General features: G+C 37.6%; 1 pseudogene; it reads left to right on the top strand.

The window, feature by feature from the left end:
* The first annotated feature begins 830 nt into the window (after positions 1-830).
* LOC138163024 (ceroid-lipofuscinosis neuronal protein 6 homolog pseudogene) lies at positions 831-23,996 on the top strand (annotated as a pseudogene).
* Positions 23,997-25,242: the final 1,246 nt, after the last annotated feature.

Below are 25,242 nucleotides of genomic sequence, written 5' to 3'. Positions count from 1 at the left end.
ACAGGAATGAAATAAAATATTTAAAAATATTTTCAAATGACTTCTAAAATGCCTCTTTTCTCTTGGTGCCTAATCGGTAGTTTTCTCTAACACAATTTCCTGTGTTCAGATTTGGTTCTCCTTAAAAGTATTGGTTGGTTCTTCATAACTTGGACTTCTACCATTTAAAAAGTGTCTCCTAGTTGACTGTTTTTTGTTGTTGTTGTGTGTTTCTTTTTAAACTATCGGTTTGTTTTGTGACGGGTTTTTTAGTGTGATTAATCTGAGATCTTTATCCTAAATCTCAAAATTCAGACCCAGATTATTGATTCAGTACTTAGAAGTCTAATGGAGAAAATGTTAACTAATGAGGAATCCTAGGAATCTATATTCTATTATTCAGCTAACTGTGCCCTAGATTTTCAAAATGTTATGCTTTCAAAGGAGTAGATGTATGGTACTGGAACAAGCTTTGACTTTACAATCAAAAGACCTAGGTTAAAACTCCGCCTCCGATTCTTTATCTGTGACTTTGGACAATTCACTTAATTTCATGGGCTCTCATTTTCCTCAATCAGTAAAACTAAATGGCTTCTGAGATTCCTTCCTTCTCTAGACATACAAGAATGAAACATAAATGGCTATATTGAAGCTCTATAAAGCCTTATGCTCAAAACTTTAAATTTACTTACATCCTGCCTAGCTTGAGTTCTGCAAATAGGCTTTTATAAGTGAAATTTCCCAAATCGTTTTTGTGATCATGAGAAACATTTAACACGAGGGATCATTTTCCTTTTGTATTTCTAAAGATAGAGCTTCATTATAATATCTTTATCATTGAATAGTTTAGGATGGCTCCTAAAACTTTTGTGGAAATTGAGGTTTCTGCCTTAACGCACAATACGCCAAGCTCCCAAACCTGCAAGAAAAACATGTTTATTGTTTGCCTCCCCAAACCCACCAATCAAGGAGAAGATTATAGCCATCCCTATGATGATGCTCATCAGGTCAAGACCACCAAGGATGCCAACAAGTTGCACAAAAATATTACTGGAGAAAAAGGAGATGTGAGGATGTGGGGCAGAAGGGTCAAAGACTCATTTGCTAAGTTGCTGCTTATTTTTTTTTCGACTTAAACTCATTGCTTTTATTCTTAACTTTCTATTTTGACATTCAAAGAACTTACAGTTATTCTGAAAGGTTTTATGGGAGAAAATTACTATGACCAATAAAAAGCTTCAACTGAAAAAAGTTGTATTGTACTTGTAATAAATTTCTGAACAAAGTTCTAGTGGACAGGTCAGACAAAAAGTGATCAAATGTTTTGTTTTGTTTGTTTTTCATAGCTGCAAAGTGAGTTCAGCAATATAAAATTTGTTCTCCAATTACATAGTTACAGATAAGAAAACTCCCAACAAAATTTTTGGAAATAGTATCTTTATCCCTTACAAATGGTCAAATTAATCTACTTTAAGCCACAGTAGGACATGAGGTTGCTTGGGCAGAATTCATCACTATGCCAAGAGAAAAATATGTTGGCTTCTGAATTTCTTTGGGAAGAGAGTCATTCGGTTAGTTTTCAGTTACATCTGACTTTTGCAACTCTATTTGGTGTTTTCTTGGCAAAAATATTAAAGTGGTTTTCCATTTCCTTCTCCAGCTCATTTTGTAGATGAGGAAACTGAGGCAAATAGAATTAAGTGACTTTCTCATGGTCACATAGCTAATAAGTATCTGAGACCAGATTTGCATTCAGAAAGATGACTCCTTCTCCCTCCAGCCCTGGCACTCTATCCACTATGCAACCTAGCTGGCAAGGGAACAGAAACTTGTTATTAATTTGCCCTTGGCAAGCTAAGTAACCATCCTCAGAAAGTGAGTATCCTTTGCAATATAGAAATAACAACAACAATAATAATAATACACCAAAGCTTCCTTCTTGTATCTCATCATGAGAAGGCAACCCTTAGTTCTCAGAGGGTAAGCCCACAAAAGGCAATTCTAGCAGATTCTAGAAAACTGGAGAAATTTTAAGCAGGAACCTGGTAATTGAGTTTGCTACTGGCATCCTGGTCATCATGTGATGTTATTTTTGAACATAGCAATTCATGCAAATCATCTAATTCTATATATGTGAAGTAATTAACAACAATGACATAGATAGATAGATAGATAGATAGATAGATAGATAGATAGATAGATAGATAGATAGATAGATAGATTGACATATAACTATGTATACATAAACTTACATAGATATCCTTATGGCTGCAGTGGTGCTCTATGGAGTAGCTAGAAGTTAAATTAATCTTTATTTATAAATAAGAAAATTGAGGCTAAAGGAGTTTAATTGATTTGTATAAGATCACATACCTAGAAACTGCCCTCTTAGGCTAGTTGTCTTAGCCAAAAGAATATTATATGTAAAAAGAGTATGTTATGGAGTTTTAGAGATGTCTGAGACCATTTTGTAAACATTTTCCTTTCAAATTAAGAGAAAGTTAAATTAGTACTCACTATAATATTGAAACCTCACCAAGGGAGGTGCCAAGATGGTGAAGTAAAAGCAGGGAATCACCTGAGATCTCCCACAAATTCCTTCAAATACCTCTAAAAAGTGAATCTGAGCAAATTCTAAAGGAGCAGAATCCACAAGAGACAAGAGTGTGGCAGGTTTCCAGCCCAAGATAACCTGGAAGGTTGACAGGAAGGATCTGTTGCATCAGGCTGGGAGAGGGGCACAGTCTAGTGCACAGGCTGCACCAGCACAGACCTGAACATAGCAAGGCTGGAGTAGAGCCCAGTAGACTGAATCACTGACAACAGTGGTGATCCCAGACCTTTCAGCACAGGACAGGGGTCTGTTGTAATTGGGTGAGAGAGAAGCACAGTCCTTCACAGGGCCTATGGCAGTGGCAGCAGCTACTCCTGGGGTTATCAGTCCACAGACTAAATGTTTGAAAGTCACCTTGCTGACCTTGAAAAATCCAGAGAATATTGCCCCAGAAAACGTCCTGGAATAGTGGAGCCTGAATAAAGATGGGGAAAGGCAGTCTTTTAGCTCAGGATGCTAGGGGGTTCAGGAAAGATCCCTGTTGGGCTAAAGGGGACCAATACAGGATGGTAGGCATGCCCATAAGCACCAACATTAGGTACACACCACCTCCAGATCAGCACCAGGTAAAGTACCAGACTGCTACAACATCCAACTGCCAGCAGCCTCCAGCACAGAAAACCAGTAACCAGGCCCCTATCCCCCAGCACAAGAAGTCTGGAACAGTGGCCCCTGGGCCCCAGAAACAGAGATCAAATTTAAAAGCAAAAAAAAAGGCAAACAATATGAGCAAGAAGAATTTTTTTAATGGCCAAGGAGAAATATCTTGGTGACAGAAAAGATCAAAACACAAATTCAGGAGAGGACATCGTCAATATACCCACATCTGTAACCTCAAAGGGGAACATGAAATAGTCTCAAGCCTAAAAAGCCTTCTTGGAAGAACTAAAGAAGGATTTTAAAAGTCAAATAAGAGAGGTAGAAGAAAAAATTAGACATACAATTGACAAAATGGAAAAAAATACATTGCAGAAAACAATTCCTTAAAAAGTAGAATTGGAAAAGGAGAAACAAAAACTAGCTGAAGAAACAATTTGTTAAAAAGAGTTGGGCAAGTGTAAGCTAGTGACTCTATGAGACATCAAGAATCAGTCAAACAAAATCAAAAGAATGAAAAAATAGAAGAAAACAAAGTATCGCATCGGAAAAACAACTGACCTGGAAAATAGATCCAGGAGAGATGATTTAAGAATTATTTGTCTACCTAAGAACCATGATGAAAAAAAGAGCCTGGACAGCATTTTTTAAAGAAATCTTCAAAGAAAACTGCCCAGAACCAGAGAGTAGAATAGCCACTGAAAGAATTCAATGATCACCTCCTGAAAGAGATCCCAAATTGAAAATATCAAAGAATATTGTAGCCAAATTCCAGAATTATCAGATCAAGGAGAAAATGTTGCAAGCAGCCAGAAAGCAACAATTCAAATATTGTGAAACCATAGTCAAGATTGTTCAGGACCTTGCAGCTTCTACATTTGAAGATTGGAGGGCTTGGAATATGATATTCCATAAGGCAAAGAAGCTTGGATTAAAACCAAGGATCCCAGAGAAATTGAGTCTAATCTTTCAGGTGAGGAGGTGGACATTCAATGAAATAGGGGACTTCCAGACTTTCCTAATGAAAAGACCAGAGCTCAACAGAAAATTTGATCTTCAAATACAAGACTCAATAGAGACATAAAAAGGGACACAGGAAAGGGGAAATAACAACAACAATAACAACAACATGTCATTCAATAAGGACAAATTGTTTACATCTCTACTTGGGAAGATGGTGCAGCTCTTGAGAAGTATCTCTTTATTACATCAAATAGAAAGAAAATACATGAAGAGAAGGAATGTGTGTAAGTTGATTTTGATGTGATGATAAAAACATAATTAAGTGCTGAAAAGAGATTGTAATGGGAGAAGAGAAAAGGAGGCAAAAAGGTAAATTACGTCACATGAAGAAGCACAAAGACATATTACAGTAGAAGGAAAGAAGGGAGGGTGATGAGCATTGTTTGAACTTTACTCTCATCAGATTTGACTTAAGGAGAGAATAACTTACTCAGGTATAGAAATCTAACTTGCCATATAGACAGTTGAAGGAGAAAGGGGAAAGAAAAGGAAGAGAGTGATATAAGGGAGGGAAGAATAAAGTAGTAAGGAAAAAGGGAAAGAAAAGAGAGGGTGCAGATAGAATGGAGGGAAGACTGAGGGAGGCAACAGTCAAAACAAAACTCTAGTGAGGAGGGAAATGGAGAAAGAAAAGCATAAACAGGCAGGGTAATAGGATGGAGAGAAAAGCAGAAATATTAATCAGAACTGTGAATGTAAATGGGATGAACTCTCCCATATAACAGAAGCAGATAGTAGAATGTGTTAAAAATCATAATCATACAATATGTTGTTTATAAGAAATCTCATCGTGTGGATATTGTTAAATGCCCAAATGTACAAATGCCAAAAAAATGCCTCTAGATACCTAAGACATATTTTCTATGAAGCCATAGTACAATGAAACAACATGGAATTTGGAATCAAGTACTCAAGTTTGAAACCTGCTTCTCCCACTTACTACATGTGTGACCTTGAGCAAAACCCTTAATCTTTCTATTTTTTCTTTTTTTTTGGAGGGGAGAAGGCAGGGCAATTAGGGTTAAGTGACTTGCCTAAGGTCACATGACCATTAAGTGTTAAGTGTCTGAGGCCAGATTTAAACGCAGGTCCTCCTGACTCCAGGGCCAGTACTCTATTCATTGTTCCACCTAGCCACCACCCCGAGCCCTTAATCTTTCTAAGCCTCACTTTCCTCATCTTTAAAAAGAATAGAATTGAACAAAGGCCCATTTCTATAAAATAAGATTTTTGTCTCACATGGCCTCTGGGGTACCTTCCAGTTTTAAATCTATGTTCTTATAAACAAGAGCCAACCTATTCCATAAAACATTGCAAGGAGTCCAAGGAAACTACTTTGTATCCTAGGAGATGTCTTCCTTTTGTGGGCCCTTTAGTAATGAGGCAATTATGTGGCACAATGGCTAGAGAACTAGGTCTCAAGACAGAAAGACGAGAGTTCAAATCTGGTCTCATACCCTTGTTAGCTGTGTGGCTGCAGATAAAGCACTTCACCTTTTTTTGCCTTAGTTTTCTCAATTGTAAAATGGCGAAAATAATAGCACCTACCTCACAAAGTTGTCATGAGGATCAATAAGAATATTTGTAAAAAAAAACATTTGATATATAGTAAGAGCTATATAAATACATACTCCCTTACCTTCCCCTTAAGTAAAACAAGGCTCCTTGAGTGATAGGTATATTTCTATTTCCTTACCAGAATGGAAGGTTTTTACTAGATGGATTATTTTTCACTATTGCCTCATTTAAAAAAAATTAGTTCAAAGAGACTGACTTACCCCAACCAGTCACAAAGAACCTTTGATCCCAAGTCCATTGTTCTTTCCACCACACAGTACTGCCTCTTGCCCTTCTCTCTCTGTCTCTGTCCCTCTGAGTGTCTCTATCTCTCTCTTTAATATATGACTTCTATTATAGCTTTCTATGTAGCTTAATTCTTCCTGTACCAAACTAATAACAACTCCATGAGAGTTGGGGCTGTGTCTTGTTTCATTTTTGTATCTCCAGTCCCTCCAGTACATTGTACAGAGCAGGTTCTTAATACATGTTTACTGAGTTGAATTGAATTCAATCATGATACAAAATATATAACTAGGAGAGAAAAAATGTAATTAATAGTCACCTAATTATTTATGAATAAAGATCCTGATTTTGCTATATTATTTTGCTAGCTTATAACACCCTCATGTTTTCAAATAGGCTATTTGCCTTCATGTCTGATGGTCAGTGTCAGTGTCAAAGAAAGATATACAAGATCTGATTTCATACATAACTTGTTTAAGTAATTCTGACCTCTTTATTTCCTATACATTTAACTTTAGCAGGACCTAACGATTTTCCAGCCTCCTAAAGCAGAATATGTCTCTCTTCATGTCAGCAGAACTCCTTTCTTTTAAAACACCATCCCTACAAAGTTGCCTAAGTAAACAGAATTTAGATGGGGGAGGGAAATGAAAGCATTTACTAATTCTGAATCTCATTTTATTTCATGAGCCTCAGTCAGTCAAAATGCTCACTTGCTATCTTGACAAGTTATTACTTGGACTGCAAAGAATAAACAGGGGGCTGGGAAATTTCTTGACAATAGAGTCTAGCATATGCTGCAAATTGCTTTTCTGAGAGAGCTCTTCATTCATTTGTCATGATAATAATTCCTCCTGTGCAGAGTGAGAGGACCCAATTGTGGCTGGCTCAATCAATCCATGGATGATTCCCTCTGCTTGGGCTGGGCTCTTTTCCTTCTGAAAAAAGCAGGGATGTTGACATGACACCAGCACTGAATCTCACAAGGCTGTAAAGGCTAAGAATGAATGCAGGTCATAACTTACTTATGCATCTTTCCTCATAAAGGATGTGATGAGGCAAGAAATCAATACCATACTCCTGATAATTAGTTATCTAATTAAGCCTTCTAGAATGTAAAGGGAAAGGCGGGTTCTCTAGATGAGTGAACTGATGATACCTGGGAAATGTTTAAAAGTGTTTGTTACTAGAGAATTAAGTCCTAAGTCTCAGGAAGGTCAGCCATTTGCATGGTTGTAGTAAGCTTACTCAGTTTCATGAGCACTAGTATTTTAAAAAGTAAATATGAATAAGATAGGGATTGGACCTGGGATTTCATTAATACAGGAAATTCTCAGATAAGGAAACTTTCCCTACCAATGGCAGTTAGTACCTTCTCTGCAATTTGCAGTTTTAGAGATTTCCTATAATACCTGGAGGTTAAGTATCTTGCCAGTCACACAGTCAGAATGGGTTAAAGGCAGGATTAGAACCCAGGCCTTCTTCTCTCAGAAGTCAGCCCTCTATCAGCTACTGTCCCTCAGGTGTATGTTCTTGTAAAGTATTTACCACAAACACATGGCTATTGTGGATGAAAATGACATTTGTTCATTGTACCTTCAAAATGATTTATTTTCATATATGGATTATTGGGTCAATTGTGTTTTAGTAATCATGACTCTCATTGAGAAGGTCTCTAATGTTCTAGAACTTAATACAATCAACATAGTATCATCTACATGCAGGATGAAAAATGTGTTTTGCCGACCGTGACATTAGATTACCAGTCTACTGAATTAATTTCTCAATGCAGGCATATTATGCAGGAAGACAATGAGTTGAACCTATAAATGAATGATCCTGTGACATTGGTTTCTTTGATGTTGCTGTTCATCCTTCATTTTGAAAAGGACCAATGACATCACAGAATGATATCTTGACTTGTATATGAATTGGATTTAAATGAGACAGAGTTACACAAAGTCATCAGTGTCTTTCTTCCAGAGTCTTCAAAATCCAGTGACAAAAGTCAAGTCCACCAGTGATGGCATAGGACACAGTGGATGACCTTGGTATCCAAGCTCTAAGCATTCCACAGTGCCCGTTTCAATTGCTTTCATGGCTGTTGAAACAAATTGTTCTCATCACCTGGGGAAGTCTTCATGTGCTTGGGGTAGACATGCCCCTAACTCACCTAGGGGTTTGAAACCTGTCAGTTACCTTCTACCTGGCTTAGTCTGTCTGCCAAGACAGTTTTACAGGGGTGTGGCCACTACACATGCTGCTACTTGGAGACACAAGTGAGAGTTGAATTGTAGGCAGATACCAAAGGTGGATGAGCAGCCCTGAAAAAGTCTTGGCAAGCCCTCATGTCATTGGTGCTGGTCCTCCTTAAACACCCCATACATGCATCCTTGCTGTTCCTTACACAAAATGCTCCCAGGATAAGAAAATATGGATGTTGTCATCTACACTGATTTAAGGAATATCCACTCCAGTTAGATTATGTAGTTATCAAAATATTCAAATGCAGGAACCTTCATTTGTAAAGACCTACATTCTTCAGCACAAGTAGTATTTATAAAGTCTTCATTTGAAAAATCTGATTGAATTTATGAAATTTAAATTATTCTATCTGCCAATCACTGAGAAACAATACTAAAAACATTGCTTTCTACTATATAACAAATAAGATTTTTCTTTATCAATTCCAAACTCTCAATAATGACTCCCAGCTATTTTCCATAGTTTTAGCTTAACCCTTTTGACCAATCTAATTGTTTAAAGTCATTGACTAGACAGAATAATATTAATATTTTACAGAGTTATATTTGTCCTGAAGAGTTAATGTTTATGATACATTAAGAAAAAGATTAAGAAGCTGGGAGAGTATCTGAGTTTATTGAATATGTTCTTTAAGAATTGATCAGATAACATTTGCAAAGCATTGGAATTTCTTTGAAAAGTGACAGAAACAGTAGGGTTATTAATGACGAATTTATCTGGAGCAAATCAAACCTAATTTTTCAATGTATGATAAATGAGCAAGAACCTTGAAAATAACATTGAAAACAATGGAATAAAATATCTGTCAAGGAAAGAGAGAAATGGGTAAATCAGCTGAAACTGACATAATAGGAGAATAGCTTTTCTCCAATGGGAGGGAAAAAAATATATTCGTGACTATATTATGACCTAAGAGGCTGTCACAAACCCCAATGTAATAGAATCTTATTAAGAAAGAGGCATGAAATGAGGCTTACTGAAAAATGAGACTCCCACTGTGAAAACCCAAATTCAAGCAGTGATTAAGCTCTCTAAATACCCATCAGCTTCAAAGTGTCCAAATTACAGATGCCTTGCATTAAATGTATCTCTGCTTTGAAGTTTCTAAAGTCCATCCTTTGTATCCTGCACTAACCATATTCCTCAATCCTTTCCTCTGGTTGTCTCATATATTTTGACCCATGTAGTTCCTTTGCCCACTGTGTTCCTGCCACCATCTACACTGCAATTTATGTCCTTTTAACCCCAAGCCCCAACTTCTTAAAGATTGTTTTTTTTTTTCTAATCTGGCGATCTAGTTGCTGAGCTATCTACCACTCCTTTCTGAGCATTTGCATGGAGTTACCAGTCTTCTTTGGGAGAGGGGGATAGATCAGTGGAGTTATATACTTTGATACTTCCATGGAGCCATGATTTCATCCCTTCACCAAAGTATATACGAATTGCAACCCACTCATACATCCTCATCCTTCTATGCTTTTTGTTCAAGTACTTTCAGAAATCTTCAAAAGATAATGTGAATTTTTTTTATATGACTCCTTCTTGGTATTTTAAGAAATTGTGGATATGAGGACAATAAATAAGGCTATTCATCTATGATCCTTCACTATTCTTATATGTTCACCCATGGGCCAAATATACAATATCTATAGACATTCAATTAACTATTGTTCATTGTGCCTGCATATGGGTTTTCTGGGCCTAGACAAGGAAAATCTTTGAGAGTAGCCATAGTGGAGATTTGTGAATGTCTTCATAGACACAGAAATTCTTTACAATCTTTGGAAAGGCTTGAGCAGCATTCGATAACTTAAAAAAGCAACATATTTCATGGCATTGCTAATAGTTTCATCATATCATTTCATCCATCATTCCTTCCAAAAGGCCTTGAAGTTATTAAAATAGCATCAATGATTTCAGTTTTCAGAAAGTGCAGCATGGTAGACACTAATAGAAATCAGAATGTAAGTTTGTATCTCAACCAAGTGTCTCTACCCCACGATGATGTATGAGGCATGAAATGTAACTGGACAAAGATAAAATACTTCCTTCAAAAGTTTACCATTATTTTGTAGGGTGGAAGAAACCTTAAGGAGAAGAGTTTATTAAATTAGGGAATATCACACAAATAAGGGATATAGTGCATAAAAACAATGAATTGGTAGTATAAGGTACCTTAGAGACCATCAATATTAATCCTTTCATTTTGCAGAGGAAAACACTGAGGCAAAAAAAAAAAAAACCCACTGAGGCACAGAGAGGTTAAGTGACTTTCTCAGAATCACAAGGCTAGTAGGTATCTGAGGCAGGATTTGAACCTAGGTCTTCTTGTGTTTTATTCACTACACATCTATATTTCCTCTGGCTGGCAAACTTCTTTTTTCTGCTTTAATCACAGAAACCAATGATTTTAAGATTTCAATTTAATTACATTTTGATTATTCTACTGAATCATTTTGGTTTTCTCATACACAGAAAAGGCGATTCAATTAGTAGGACTAGAGTAAGTTGTTGGGGTTGCTGCTCAGAGTACTATAACTTAGCAAGTCATCAACAAGGACCCCAAGCTAACCTAAATGAAAGTGTGCACATATATCTGACCAACCTTAGCCTTGAGTTACCAGATTATTCATTCTGTGTATGCACAGACAGCAATAGCTATTTCCTAGTCCTCCCAACTTCCACAATTCCTTAGAGTTTTATTGGGTAGCTATATAAGGGCTATAGATATTTATAATAACTTGCAATTCTTTTACCTCATTGCCCTTATTCCCATTTGGTTCCACAATCTCATTTTTCCTCCTAAATAAAGTGCTTCAAAATCTGTTAAATTGTTTTTTTAGATTAAGTTACATTTTGCTATGTTAAAAAAAAAAGAGACTAAGGCTTTGATATCAACGTCATGGAATGGCTGTGTCCTCAGTGAGTCTGAATTTTCAAATTCATTTTTTTCCCATGCCGCACAGGAGATGGATGCTCTTAAAGACACTTGCAGGGATGCACTTTCATCAAAACCACTAGTAAAGGGGGAAATCATATTATGTTGCTCCAAATGACCCATGATTCCCTGTTCTCCTAGAAACTTCAACTTGTAGTTGCTAGGAGAAACTGCTACTTAATCAATCAATCAGCCAAATTCCAATGGGCTCCCTCCCATGCGATCAGCTTTCTGCTCCATATTTCCTGCTGATAAGTGACCCATGCCCAAAGGGGAGTTCACCACCCCAGGTCACCCATGAGATTAGATGTAACTTTATGCAAAGCAATTCTACCAGATCAGTTCCCAGAGACAGAAATAGAGATAAATAGAGAATCGAAGAAACACACACACACACACACACACACACACACAGACACATTTCTGCCCCTTTAAAAGTCCCACTAAAACTCATCAACTTAGTCCAGCTCTGATAACTGACCTTTATTTTAGTCAAAGTCCACCCCTGGAGCTATTAATCTCCATACTTACATATACCTTTGTCCCCTAAAAATACAGAAATAGCCAGAGAAAAGTACAAGTTGCTGCCCAATGACAGGCTGTAATATGGCATGTGTTGCCAATTACTCTATAACTAAAATTCAATTTTCATGTCTCTTCCCAATGGCAATTATTTGACCTTCAAAATCATTTTATTAGACCCATAGTCTACATCCAAAAGTTCCACATAGGATTGATACCTGAATAATCTAGAATGAACTTAGGCAGAACATTTGTACATGGTAGGAAGGTTTTAAAATTTGTTCCCCCTTTGTGAAGGTAGGAATTTACTGGAAATATTTAACAATACTTGTGTGTATGTGTGTGTATGTTGCGGGGAGTGGGGGGTGACATAACTACACATTTAATTTCAATCTGCACTACTATTTCCTCTATCATTTTATTAAGTCTAGACCATCATCAAAACAATAAATCAAGACCAAATTTGTAGTGTTTTCTCATTTCTGAAGTCCAAGTGTTCAAAATGAAAATAATCAACCTGTATGACCTATCTTCTGCATAACTCTTCATGGAGATTTTGACCCTTCACTGTAATGACTTAACTAAATCATAAAATGAAGGTCTACACAATATGGAGGGTAGAATTTTCTGCCACTAGAAATACGGGTGTTGTTTTTAAGTAACATTTAAAAGCATTTTTCACTGTGCCTTCCTTATGTCACTGGGATAATAAGTGAATTAATCAACAAAATTATTTGAAGGTCCTGAGCACTTTCTTTGGCAATTATCAGTGTTAAAAAAAATTCACAACATGTGATCTTAAATAGTGACAGGTTAACTGTCCCTTGGACTAAGGCCAAGGTAGATATTTGTAATGCCAAGCAGAGGCAACTACCAAGGTTTGAAATATCAGCATAGTAACTCTCTATTTTATTCAGTGACAAATTAAGGCGTTAACATTCACAGAACAGAGAAAATCAAAATACAGCATTCACCACGTGTAATTCAATAATTTACAAGTACTACTCCACCCCTGGAAAGTACATTCATTTAGTCAATCACAAAGTTTCTCTTCTCAAATGGAGATTAGTTTCCAATCATAAACAAAGTACATTCATTTGATCAGTCACAGAGCACAAAAAATGTCAAGTTTCCCACCCCTGGATCACAACTGAATTACAATTATCATCAGTTAATGCCAAACGCCTTCTCAAAAGGGGCAGAGGAGAGCACAAAGGCCATCTACCCCTAAGCATTTAATACCCAAAGAGAGGTCTTTTCGTCATATTTACCCATGGCAAGTTCTCAGCCATCTCTGTTCCTGGGGAGGCAAAGCTTAACAAAGCCACAAGATACATTGCAAGTGTCCTCATCCATTCACTCTCTGTCTGCAGAACAGTCTCAGGACCCCTGAAAACATCAACCAGACCCTCTTCCAAGATTTCTGTAAACAAGAAAATCCTTCTTCAGGGCTTCTGAACCAACAGCAAAGTTTCAGAACCTCTGCAACAACAGCACTGTCCTTTACCAGCAGAAAAATCTTACAAAACAATATCAAAACAGACAGACAAACTACCAGCATCACAGCCATGTCTCCTCAGTCCATGACAGCTCCAGGTGGCAGCTCTCAAAAGTTCTGGGCAGCTCCAAATGGTCCTCAGAAATCCTCTCCCTCTCTCTGCCTCCACAATGATGCTCCCAAATATTCTTCTGCCTCTCTCTGCTTGGGGCTTCTCTCTGTTGGGTCTCTCTCTAATACACAGTAGCAGCTCCTCCCAGTTCAGCCCTCTCTTTTAACCTCAACAACTCCATCCCACAAGTGGGATTTAAAAGCTCTGGGTTTCAACACAGCCCCAAAACCATGCCAATACAGAGGGATCTTTAAATTCCATTACTATTACAATATTATCTCTTTGATTAATGACAGCTTAGCTGATGTTAGGTGTCTAGGTATCATGCATTTTTAGGGAAAGGGACTAGGAAAAGTGAAAAATAATGTACATAAGATATGGGAAAGCTGAAATTGTATAGGATATGTATAGAGAAATCATATGCATATTAGCTCTGAAGGAATAGAATGCTTTATGAAAGTGTAAATTTATAAAATAAGCTGGTTTCCCTATGGTCCATATTTTACTGAATATTATAATTTAGGTTATATTATATTAGGTTCTTAGGCACTTAAAATGTTTGGGAAAGCATCAAGTTGGAATGGAAAAAGCAGTGGACTGAGTCACATGTCAGCAGCTTAAATCCTAGCTTTTCTACTTATAATCTATAGGGCCTTTTCTCAGAACTTCAGTTTCTTTATCTGTAAATAAGAGGTGGTAATAACTGTACTTCCTATCTCATATAATCACTGCAAGAATCAAATGATATCATAGATGTATAATATGATAAAACCTTAAAACATTATGTCAGGGGTAAGAGTCAAGAGGGCAGAGTAAAAGCAGGGACTTGCTTGAGCTCTCCCCCAGCCTCTCCAAATACCTGTAAAAAAAAATGACTCCAAACACAATCTAGAGCTACAGAATCCACAAAATGACTGAGTGAAGCAAATCTCCAGCCCAAGACAATCTGGAAGATAGATAAGAAGAGTCTTTTGCACTGGGCTGGGAATGGAGCACAGTCCGGCATGGGCCATGCCAGCACAGACAGCGTTGCAGCAGGCCACAGCGTACTGAATCACTGAAAATTATGGCAGTTTCCAGTCTTCTCAACCTACAAATGCCAAAGACAACATAGAAGGTACATAGAAGTATCACTGAAAACAACTGGTCAAAACCCCTAAAGTCTGGGAGAGAGCACTCTTCACTCTGGAAGAAGAGTCTTACCATAACAAAGAGTCAAAAAGTCAAGTACTTGAGAACAATGGGGAAAAAATTCAAGCTATAGAATCTTACTTTGGTGACAAAGAATATCAAGATATACAACCAAAAGAAGACAACGAAGTCAAAACTCCTACATCAAAACCTCCAAGAAAAAATGTGAATTACACTAAGGTCATGGAAGAGCTCCCAAAGGATTTTGAAAATCAAGTAAGAGAAGTGGAGGAAAAATTGTGGAGAGAAATGAGAATGATGCAAGAAAATCATGAAAAACTAGTCAACAGTTTGCTAAACGAGACCCCTAAAAGATACATACGTATATATACATATATATATTATACATCTATTTGATTCTTACAGTAAAAACTTAAAAATAGACTAACTCAAATGGCAAAAGAGGTCCAAAAGCCAATGAGGAGAAAAATGCCTCAAAAAGAAGAATTGGTCAAATGGAAAAGGAGGTCCAAAAGCTCACTGAAGAAAATAATTCCTTCAAAATTGGAATGGAGCAAATGGAAGCTAATGACTTTATGAGAACTCAGGATATTATAAAACAGATCCAAAAGAATGAAAAAAGAGAAGACAATATAAAATATCTCAATGGAAAAAAAAAACTGACCTGGAAAATAGATCCAGGAGAGATAATTTAAAAGTTATTAGACTATCTGAAAGCCATGATCAAAAAAGAGCCTAGACATCATCTTTCAATAAATTATCAAGGGAAACTGCCCTGACATTCTAGAACCAGAGGGCAAAATGGAAATAGAAAGAATCCACAGATTGCCTCTTGAAAAAGATCCCAAAAGGAAAACTAGAAATATTGTAGTCTACTTTCAGAGTTCCTAAGTCAAGGAGAAAATATTGTAAGCAGCCAGAAAGAAACAATTTGAGTACTGTGGAAACACAATCAGGATAACACAAGATCTAGCAACTTCTAGATTATTAAGGGATTGAAAGGCTTGGAATATGATATTCTGGAGGACAAAGGAGCTAGGATTAAAACCAAGAATCACCTACCTGCCAAAACTGAGTATAATGCTTCAGGGGAAAATATGGTCATTCAATGAAATAGAGGACTTTCAAACACACTTGATGAAAAGATCAGAGCTGAAGAGAAAATATGACTTTCAAATACAAGAATCAAAAGCATGAAAAGGGAAACAGGAAAGAGAAATCATAAGGAACTTATTAAAGTGTGATAGATAGGTAGGTAGATAGATAGAAAGACAAAGGGCACAGGGTAAGTTGAATATGAAGATATGTTTTCTAAAGATAAAATTAAGGGGTAAGAAAGGAATATATTGGGAGAAGGAGAAAGGCAGAAATGGAATAGGCTAAACTGTCTCACATAAAAAAGGTAAGAAAAATCTTTTACAAAGGAGGAAAAGAGGGAGAAGGTGAAAGGGAATAAATGATTCCTATGCGATTTGGCTTAAGGAAGGAATAATATACATGCAAATCTCATGGGATTTGGCTTAAGGACGGAATAATATCACAATCAATTGGGTATCTTGCCCTATAGAAAAATAGGGGGAAAAGGGATAAGAGGTGGGTGGGATGATAGAAGGGAGGGCAGATTGGGGAAGGACCAATGAGAAGAAAACTTTTTTGAGAAGGGACAGGATCAAAGGAGAGAATAGAATAAACAGGAATGGGATATTATGGAAGTGTTTTGCATAACTACACATATATAAACTATATTGAATTTCTTGCCCTCTCAATGAGGGTGGGTGGGGAGGGAAGAAGGGAGAAAATTTGGAACTCAGAGTTTTAAAAATAAATGTTTAAAATTGTTATTACATGCAAATGGAACATAAGATATACAGGCAATGGGGTATAGAAATCCATCATGTCCTACAAGAAAGTAAGGGGGAAAGGAAGAGGGATGTGATAGAAGGGAGAGCAGACTGGGGGAAGGGGTAATCAGAATGCATGCTATCTTGGTGTAGGGCAAAGGGGAGAGATGGAACTCAAAATCTCATAAAATGAATGTTGAAAACTAAAAATAAATAAATTAACAAAAATCTCCACTACGTTAACTATTGTTAAGATTATAATTATTTTAACCATAGTTTCCTTTAAACCTTTCATGGTACAAGGGAATTGTCATAAATATCAGCCCTAAAGCCTTCAGGCAATTTTCAAATTAGGTCATGAGTATTTGAACTTGATTTGTTCTTTGGGATCATATTTACTGCTGCTATCACTGCTCCTGGATTAGCTTGATGGGTGTTTATGGTTAGAAATATACCCATTTTAGAAGTGGAAAGAGGACTCGATAGATGATACAAGTGGACTTTAAAGGGAAACAGAATAACTTTCTGTTGTTTGCAAGATATCCCTTCCTAATCAAGTCCATAACTTCAGAATGTTTCTTAATAATTAAAAAAGAAAGTAAAGAGACTAGAAGTGAGAGCAAATAAAAGGAGAATGTGATAGAAGAAAAAAACCATTATGTTAAAGTCATGCCATGTAAAGAGTAGTAATATAGACTGCTACAAACTGAATATAGCAAGGATTTCAAATATGCATTTAACTCCAAATTCTGGATCTGGCTATCAACCTAGAATGAATAATTTGTGCCTTTCTTCATCTGTAACAGAAAGAATTTAATAAACCAGGGATAAACCTACCTATTCTTGCTACTATATAGGATGTTTGAAAAGAAATAAGATATATGTCTAAATACATAACAATCATATCACAGATGACATATGCTAGTCAGAATTTAACAAATATTTTCTCGTACCCTGTGGTTTTTTATAAAAAGTGTTTCACTGTCTTCTAACAGCATGATTTTTAAAAGAACACTAAACCAACAATTTGTTTTCTTATTGTGTGTCCTATTGAATACCTTCTATTAAAGTAAATGTGGCACAATGGATAGAGAGCCAAGCTTCAAATCAGGACTATCTAGGTTCAAATCTTGCCTTAACAGGTTCTGGCTGTATGGCCAGCTATAGAGTCTAGAAAAGTAACAACTTTTCAGTGGACTAAACAGTACCCTCAGCCTATAGTGTAGGTTCTAATATAGATGTCAGTCTATAGATTTGCATTGATAAAGTTTGTTTCCTTAGCAAAACTTTCCAGGATTATAGGTCTTATGGCCCAACCCCACCAAGGACAGACAATGATAAATTAACAGGCAGGCAGGCAGAGACAGATAGATGGAAGCTAGCTTACATTAGTGATTTATTTAAGCACACAAAGAAATTATATTTAAAAAAAAAACTTGACAAGATTCTCCAAAGCAAATCAACGTGTGTATGTGTTTATGTAGCACACATTTTTGTTAATACCCAGTGACTTCAATGCAAAATATAGGGATAGGAGAAAATGGCAAAACATACATCGGAAAATATTGTTCATGTTCTAAAATGGAATGTGCAAGATTATTAAATATTGAGAAGCTTGATACCTTTGTAGGTTTAAAACTTTCTTCAAGAGAGTCATAGGCCTCTCAGTATGATAAGCACCACACATCAAACCCTTCCTCTCATTCATGCTTTTAAAAATGAAGCTGAATATATCTTTAAAAGGCAAAAAATGTCTGGTTATTGATGTGGGAGTCATAATGCAATCAACTTTGAGTGGGCAGTTAGACTATCATCTATTGAGGTTCAAAAATCAACCTTAAATTAGAAGAAAGGTTAAAAATGAGATGATATCACACAATTACAACCACATCAATATGACCTATCTGAATAATTTCTTGATGGAAAAAAGCAAGAAAAAATGGATTTTAAACCTGTTTAAATCACTAAAACAAGAAAGCCAGAACATATCAGAAATCTCTTTGATCATTAAGCACTTTCTCTCCTTCTTCATGAAGTGAAGAAAAAATACAGCAATTTAGAATACAAATTTATAAAACACTATAAAGTAGGTGATAGAAGGTATGAGAAGTCGCACTTAATTTTTTTTAATTGGAAAACAATGGAGGTGAAAACAAATCTGAAGAAAACTTGACATGAGATCCAACTAAGCCATACCATCCAAAGAGAATTTATTGATGAAATTGGCAAGAGGGCAATAAATAGGCAGAAAAAGGAAATATTTCCCTGTTCTCCTATAACAAACTATTTTCATCACCAGTGACAGAAGAATGATCACATTTGGACTCAAACATCCTAGTTGCCAAAGTGCTTTATGAGAAATTAGAAATGGCACTTAAGAAGATAAAGCTGTTAGTCCAGACCAAGCATAAGTAGAAGAAAACTATGCCAAAGGTGATAGTTCAAAGTATTGAAATTCTAAACAGTGAGATTACAAGTTACTTCAAGTAGACTCAAATAACAAAGAATGGAAGAAAATGTCGGATGATATCATTACCCCAAACAAGTGTGACTGACTTTAAACCTTTCCATGTGTTCAAATTCTCTGTGAAATATTCATGAGAATGATATATATGTATATATGTGTGTATACATATATACATACATATATTTGTGTGTACACAAACATATGCATGTATGTGTATCTGTGTGTCTATATATATATAGAGAGAGAGACAGAGAGAGAGAAAGACAGAGAATATTCTTTGTGAACACATAAGATGGGATCAGGCCAATTTTCATAAAATATTTTCTTTTTACACCAGACTTCATATTTACAGTCAGAGTTCTTACAATAGGTGATATAAACCTATCCTCTCCCTAATCTACCTATACTATGTTCTATATATCAGAATCCACAGCAAGGCTTTAACTAGAATTTATCACATTTTACTAGAACTATGATAATACCAGTTACTAGATCAGTAAGTTTAGACAGAAATTAGCCTAAACAGGGAAGATCAATGTGTTTATTACTTAATTTTAAAGACAACACAAACCATAAATATGAATTTGTGAAACTATTACCTTTTTCATTTGTGCATAATATAAGCTTTACCCTCTTGTATGTTTCCCTGCAGTTCTTCTGTAATGGTGGGGGTCATTGAATCTGACAGTCATTTATTTCACAGCTACTTAGAGTAAGGGATGGAATAATTCACCCTGGCACTTCAACCAGGTGAAAACATCTCAATCAATTAAAGGCTTTAAACTGAAGGCAAAAAGTCACTGATCAACTTAGGTGTGTTTGAAAGCTATTGGATGAACTGGAGAGATATTGCCCAGAAATTGTGTTTGGATTTGTGTAAGGAAATGTGATTATGCTCTGTGGGTTAGCCATCAAATAGCCAGACTGTTAAAACAAACAAACAAACAAACAAAAAATAAGAAGGACGATCAGGGCGTCAGAAGCTTAGGATAAAAGCTTTTCAGACAAGTACCTCTAAAGAATCTGCCTGGGTGGTGGAGGATACCTTGGCTTCAGTCTCCTCCTCTTAACTAGAGGTGTATCTACTAAACTTCAGAGACCTAAATGATGGGGACTTTTCACTGGCATCCTAATAGTGTCCTTAGGAGAGCAACAGCTGGTGGGAGGTATTGAGAGCTGAACAGATGCAATGGGGAGAGACAGACTCAGGACTCTATGGAAACCCAGTAGAAAAGTGACTCTATTTAAGGGAAACATTTTGAGAATTCTAGCAAAAGGACTTCCAGGAACTGAGTCACCCATTTATCTACTTTTCCTGAACTCTATATGTATTTGTGAAAGAGAGAGGGTCAGAGTATTGGTAAGGGCTGTTTTAGAACAACTGTACTACAGTACCATGGTAGATATTTTACTCTTAAGTGGCAGTTAGGTGATGCAACAGAAAGAGCACTAGGCTCGGAGTCAGGAAGATCTGAATTAAAATCCAGCTTCAGACACTTCCATCTGTGTAACCCTGAGCAAGTTACTCAACCCCTGCTTCATTTGTCATCTCCAAAATGAGATGGAGAAGGAAATGGCAAACCACGCTAGTATCTTTGCCAAGAAAACCCCATGGACAACTGTCTACAGGGTCATGTAGCATCAGATATAACTGAATAACTGAACAACTCCTGTACTCATGAGAGAGGGTCAGAGATTTGGGAAGGTTGTTTCATAACATCTAAATAATAAACAAATAAATTAATAAAAAACTAAATAATAAACAAAGTTGTTTCATAACAACTATACAACCGTGGTAAATATTCCATTCTAAAAGCAAATTAATTCATTCTGACTAATTTATATCAGCTGATCATCAAGGGGCAAAAGTTTGTCACCTATAGTGCTAGAAAGACCCCACCTGCAAAAAAAAAAAAACCTTCAAAGTTAACCTCTTGAATCTTGATGGATGTAATAACTGAGCCCTGGAGACCCAACCCAGTACTGTGAGGTTGGGGGATGGCTTTAGAGACTGTGTTGCACTTTATAGAACTTTCCTTTAAAATGCTGTGCGTGAGTGTGTGTGTGTGTGTGTGTGTGTGTGTGTGTACACATGCACATGCATGCATGCTGTACTTGCATGCATGCACCCTACTTGAGGACGAAAAGAAAGGATAGAGAGGCATGGAGATAACATAACCAACAATAACAAAAACAACAACGAACATTTATATAGTGTTTACTATGGGACAGACACTATGGTAAACACTTTACAATTATTATTTCATTTGATTCTCACAACAAGCCTGCAAGGTAGATGCTCTTATTATGCCCATTTTACAGGTGAGGATAATGAAGCAGACTTAAGAGTAACTTAAGTAAGACTTAAGCCCAGGGTCACACAGCTAGCATGTGTTAAGGATGGCTTTGAATTCGATCTTCCTAACTGCTCTCTATCCAGTGCACTACCTAGAGCCCTTGGAGTGAGAAGCAGCATGGTACAGTGGGAACTTTGCTCTATTTGGAATCAGAGGATCTGAGTTTCAATCCAGCTTTTTACTTGTGTGACTTTGGACAAATTATTTCATCACTCTGGGTCTAAATTTGCCTTATCTATAAACGAGGAGATCAGAGAGATCAGAGATCTAAAGTTTCTTAGAGTTTTCTATGAGACTATGAACCTACTGGAAATGGGAGAGAATCATGGGTGAAACCTGGTTTTTTAAATGAAAAAGGAATCAGGTTATGGACCACCACAGAGTTGATTCACATAGGCCTTTTGACCTGGATAGGATATTAAGGCTTAGCCATTCTAACCTCTTCACTGTACAAATGAGAAAATTAATGCCCTTAGAAGGAAAATGATTTGCTCAAAGTTAAATAGCTAATAAAAAAATAGAACTATAGTTCCAACCAATGTCAACTCCAAGTACAACATTCCTTTCTCTATACCATACTGCCTCAAGCTCCAAAAGAAGCACTTGCTATATGCAATATGCTATATGCTAGGGACCAGATATTCAAAGACAACTTAAGAAAAGGGTGTCTACCCTTGAGGAACTTACACTGGAAGAATACAACCAGTAGATATAAAGGTTAATACAAAGTAAATCAAAAGGAATTTGGGGGCAAGTGAACAGAGAACTAATAACTTCTGGAGAAGGTATCAGAAAAGTCTTGTGAGGAAGACAAAGGATGAACTGAGCGTTATAGGAAAATAGATTCCAAGAGACAGAGATGAGGCAGGAGCACCCTCCAGTGATTTGGGACAGTCTTTGCAAAGGCATAGAAGTAACTGATGGCTGATTAGTCTCCTCTGAGACTTCTCTTCCCCTGGTTTCAGTACTGAGCCTCCAAACACAGAGCAGTCCTCCTATAAAGCTTGACCAGTACTGAGTATACAAGGAGAAAGTCAGGCTGACCACCTGCCACTCCTTTCTATAACTTAAAGACCTAATAAAAGAAAAACCAGGTAAATATTCATTTTTGATACATGTTACGTGTCTCTTTAATATATATATATGTATATATATATTCATTCATTCATTTCTGTCCACAATACTTATCACTTGTCAGTACAAAATATGCTCATTGCCTATGGCGTAGAAATGGTAAAATTGCTGTTCATAGCTGTGTGCATGTGTATTTTTAAGGTCCAGACTACTCTCTGATTGCAATGTTATTTAGCTAAAACAACTCATTTGATAGTTTGTCAGAAAGTAATGAACCAAGTGAAATGTACTGCAGAATGTGTGTACATTGTGGGGACAGTTATTTATGCCCTTCTCACAGTCTGATATTCATACGTTTAGGCCACTAGAAGATTTTCTCTGCTGGTGTAATTTTAAGGATAGATACAATCATTTAGAATGCAGTAGGTAATTTACTACATCATGACCCGAAAAATGCTTTTCTCTGATGGGATCAGAAAACTTGGCAGTAGGTGAGTAAATGTGTTGAGTTACTAGGTGATTACCCAGAAAAAATGGTGTGCTCATATTTCTGTAATGAATTATGAACTCTTCCTCATGGCTAAAACTTCGTATAAGATACCTTTTTATTAGCTGCCAAATGATATTCTTGAGGCCCCCTCCCTCCTCTCTTTCCCCTTCCCTCCTCCCAGCTCCTTCCTCCCTCCCATTGTCCGCGCATCTGTGGGGCCTCCCGGCCTAGCTCGGGCGCTCCACTCTCCCTTCCCTCTCCGGCCCGCGGGATCGCGCTCTCATGCCCGGCTCCGCTGGGATCCCGCTCGCCGCTCGCCGCTTCGGTCTCGGAGAGGGAGAGGCCGTCGGCGTGCAGGCCGCGGCAGGGCGGAGAGCGAGCTAGCGAGGGCGCGGGCTCCTCGGGAGGCGGCCACCCCCGGCAGGCATCCCACAGGCAAAGCTGGAGATGGGTCTAGAACCTCTCCTTTCCATCTCCACCTATGGTTCTACTTTACATTGCAGAACTGGGTTCTGGATTTTGGCCGCCCCATTGCCATGATAATTTCCCCTCTAGAGTGGTTTTCAATGACAAAGCCCAGCGTGGGGGATTACTTTCATGTGGCTTACAATGTCATCCCACCATTTCTCCTACCTAAGCTCATTGAAAGGTCCCCCAAGACCTTGCCTCGATACACTGTGTGTGTCAGCATCAGCACCTTCATCATGGGCTCGAGCATTCACCTGGTGGGAGACTGAACCACCGCCTGATGGTCAGTGGCTGTCAGCGCCACCTGTCAGTCCGGGAGAACCTGAGCCCAAAGACCCTGACTGACCTCGAGCTGCTCTACTACTATGATGCATATTTAAAGCACTCCTTGTGGTACATGCCCTTCTTCCCCATCCTCTTCATGTCCTGCTTCACCACTGCAAAGGAGAGCAGGACGCCCCACTCAGCTCTGCTCTTGTCGGCCCGTCAGCCTTTATTACTGGTACCTGGGCACTGAGGGGCAGATCGTCATCCTCCTCATCTTCACCTATTTCCCCCTGATAGCGTTTGTTTGTGATGTACCAGAAACAGAAGCTTCTACCTAGACAGCAACGGACTCTTCCTCTTCTACACCTTCTTCCTCATGCTCCTGTTTGTGGCCCTGTGGGTGCTGTGGCTATGGGATCACACCCTCAGGAAGAAATACCCCCGGGTCATCTACATTCCAGAAAAATGGGCCTTCTACACCCTCCACATCAGCAGGCCCCTTGAGTTCCTCAGGGTCCACAGCCAGTAGGGTTTTCTTGGGAGGGATTTTGTGTGAGCAGTCTGTGGGGAAGAAGGCACCCCCTTCCTCGCCATCCACACCCCCCCCAACAAAGCAAAACATGCTTGCCTCTGCCCTTCCTCTCCCCCCCTCCCCACTAAGTGGGCTTGTGGTGTATGTGTATATTGTTAGGTATCCACAATATTTGTTTTGGTCTTTTCAAATTATATTCTTGATTTGGATTTTAACTTGTAGTCCATTATTCCACCCAGATCTTTTCTGACATGCTGATGAACAGTCATATCTATCCCACTTCCTTAGGTGGGATGTCACTTTCCTGGAACAGAACTATAGGATCCTCTAATTAGAAGGAAACTTGGAGGTCATTTACACTAACCTGTACCTGAACAGAAATACCCTGATTAGAGCATCTCTAGCATATGGTCACCAACCTCTGCTCAAATGTTTTCCAGGATAAAAATAATTAATGACTGCAAATTTTAAAACATAGTGACTATAGGTGACAACTGCAGTACACACTTAGTGTTGAGTTTAATCAAGAAGGTATTAACTTTTATATTAATATACAGTTCTAAACTAGAAATAGGAATGCTTATGGAAAAGGCATGGCCTTTCTCATAGAATATTCAAAGGAGTAGTGAAAATTTCTCTCTGGTCCAGTGATCACAGCTCTAAACTAGTTACTTTTTTTTCTAAAGGTCACTGATACCAGATATTAATTATCAGAATACCAACTCAGAAATAGTGGCATCAGAACATGCTACAGAGGGATGACCTTTGACTATAGAGAAAAAGGGCCTGTGTTTCCATCTCTATTCTGTTGTTTACTGTCATTGTGACCTTGGACAAGATACAGCATCTTGATGGGATTCAGTTTCCTCTTCTATAAAATGTACAGGTTGGATTAGAACAAAGTTACTTAGGTTGGAATCTATGAATTTGTAGATAGATAGACAGATGGCTATGTAGACAGAGGAAGGAAGGAAGGAAGGAAGAAAGGAAGGAAAGAAAGAAAGAAAGAAAGAAAGAAAGAAAGGAAGGAAGGAAGGAAGGAAGGAAGAAAGAAAGAAGGAGGAGGTAAAGAAGGAATGAGGGAGGCAGGGAGGAGACAAAAATAAACTATTTTAATTGTTTTCCTTTGTAATTCTCTGTATTTTATTTTATTTTTAAAAACATTCAGAGAATAGTTTCATAGCCTTCACCAGGTTGTCAAAGGTCTCTATGACACATAAAGGTTAAGAACCCCTGGATCAGA

Source organism: Petaurus breviceps, unplaced genomic scaffold (genome assembly GCF_028583685.1).
Source record: "Petaurus breviceps papuanus isolate PSGF00001 unplaced genomic scaffold, PetGlider_PUasm1.0 187, whole genome shotgun sequence".
NCBI classification, from domain to species: Eukaryota; Metazoa; Chordata; class Mammalia; order Diprotodontia; family Petauridae; genus Petaurus; species Petaurus breviceps.
Note: the sequence above shows the minus strand (reverse complement) of the source record. Positions and strands in the feature narration are given on the sequence as shown.